Below are 2,382 nucleotides of genomic sequence, written 5' to 3' on the forward strand. Positions count from 1 at the left end.
AAAAAAAAAAAAAGAAAATAAATGGCTTTTCTTGGACCCACCGGAGTACAGATCACAGAGCAAACAGCCTCCCTGAATCTGGAGATACGGGTACACACAGCCAAAATGAGTTCACCTAGGGCAGAAGCCAGCAGGGCCAGACTGTGGGGGACATTTAACCAGTAGTTTTCTTGCAGGAAGATGAGGCCCAATGGAGAAAAAGAACACCCAAACACCGTGTTTATAAGAGGAAGGGCTTTATTTTGTTGCAGGAAGAAGAGTCCCAATGGAGAGAAAGAGCACCCAAACACCACGTTTATAAGAGGAAGGACTTTATTAACTAGCTGGGAGCTTAGCTTATAGCATAGAAGAATTCCAAATGGCTGTGCTCCCTGACAGGCTTGGTCTTTTCCTTTTTATCAACAGTCAAAAAGTTCCACCCCACAGGAACCTTTCTCATTGGCCAGTTTAAATCAAGCAGGAGATGCTATTCCAGCCCCTACAGAACTATAGGATTTCACAGAACTTGGAAATTTGCAAGTTCCAGGAAGTTAAGTTTACAAATTCCCAAGAGCTGAGTCACCATGGAGACTGAGTAGTTCCAAGTTCCAGGAAGTTAAGTTTATAAATTTCCAAGAGCTGAGTACACTCGTAGGTGTATCCTTGTGGTCTCTTTGAGAAGATGGGTGTTCTCCTCGACCTTATCCTTCCCAGGTATCCTCTCTCAGTTTGATGACTTTAGAAGCTGACTGCAGGTGGCCACAGGTGAGGACCAGCATGAAGGTGAGAAGCTCAGAGAGCCACTGTCTCAGAGGACCCCCAACACCAGGAATCCCAGCAGGCCCTTGAAGGAAAGAACTGTGACAGAAGAAATGTTATTTGGCCTTTGTTTCTCCCACAAGGCCTTCTGCTGTAAGGGCCAGACCAGCGCCATTTTGTTGTCTACTACATAAGCTCTGTTAAACCGTGGGGCCACTCCCTGCTGCCTCCCCCACCCCTGGTAGCATAGCCATTAAGTCGTTGAATTGAGTCACCTAAGGCAGACAGCTGCCATCATAGGCAATAAGTATCAGTTCCCTTGAACAGCTGCCGTAATAGGCAATAAGTTTCAGTCTCCTAACAGCTCCCATAATAGACAATAGATTTCTACTTCCTTGAAATTCAGGTATTCTCCTTCAACTACCCAATTAGGCTACACCAACTAATGAAATCATCAACCACCAATCAAGAATGTAACCATACTAGTGAAATCATCAACCACCAATCAAAAGTGTACTCGTATCCAACCCCACCCTTCTTGCTTTCTGTATCCCATAAAAACTAACTCCACCCCGGGTTCGGGGCTCGACCTCGGCTTGCAAGCCAGGAGAGTCCAGACCCGGGTCTGAATAAAACTCACCTCTTGCTTTTTACATCGGAGTGTGTCTCGGACTGTTTGTTGGGGCCACTTGAGAGAATTTCGGGCATAACACTGCAGCCCTTGGAATTTTGTGAGTGGTCGGGAGAGAATTGTCTTTTGTTATTCATAATAGGCTCCTTTGGACCACATTTGAATTTATGGTGTCAACTGAAAAAGAGTCACAAAGTCGGGTGGTGCCTGTGGCTCAGTGAGTATTCAGTGAGTAAGGGGTCAGCCCCATATACTGAGGGTGGTGGGTTCAAGCCCAGCCCCGGCCAAACTGCAACAACAAAAAAATAAAAAATAATAAAAGAGTCACAAAGTATATAAATTTAGAAAGAAGACTTTAGGCTTGGAGCCCATAACACAGTGGTTACGGGACCAGCCACGTGCACCAAGTCTGGTCGGTTCAAACCCAGCCTGGGAAAGCTAAACAACAATGACAACTACAAGAACAACAAAATGGCCTGGTGGTGTGGCAGGGGCCTGTGGTCCCAGCTACTTGGGAGGCTGAGGCAAGAGAATCGCTTGAGCCCAAGAGTTTGAGGTTGCTGTGAGTTGTGACGCTACAGCACTCTACCTAGGGCTACATAGTGAGACTCTGTCATGGAGAAAAAGAAAAGACGTTATTTCTTACGAAGGACTGTAACAAATCTCCCCTCCTGCCATGGCCTGGAACTCAAAAATTTGGGGCTTTTTGCCGAAGGAGGGCCCATTGATCTATTGGAGGGGTTCAGAATTTCTGCAGGCCCAGAGTCTGTCCTCCTCTGGCACCAGCTGTGCCATCTTGTGTGACTCTGTCAAGTCCAATGGCCCAATGGAGAGAAGGAGCACCCAAACACCGTATTTAAGAGGAAAAAGGCTTTTATTTCAGCCAGCGGAGCTCATGGCAGAGAAGAATTCAAAATATCAGGCGCCAGCCACGTACACCTAAGGTGGCGAGTTCGAATCCCCAGCCCGGACCCGCCAAAACAACAATGACGGCTGCAACCAAAAAAAAAAAA

Source organism: Otolemur garnettii, unplaced genomic scaffold (assembly GCF_000181295.1).
Source record: "Otolemur garnettii isolate 467f Iridium unplaced genomic scaffold, OtoGar3 scaffold00245, whole genome shotgun sequence".
Lineage (NCBI taxonomy): Eukaryota > Metazoa > Chordata > Mammalia > Primates > Galagidae > Otolemur > Otolemur garnettii.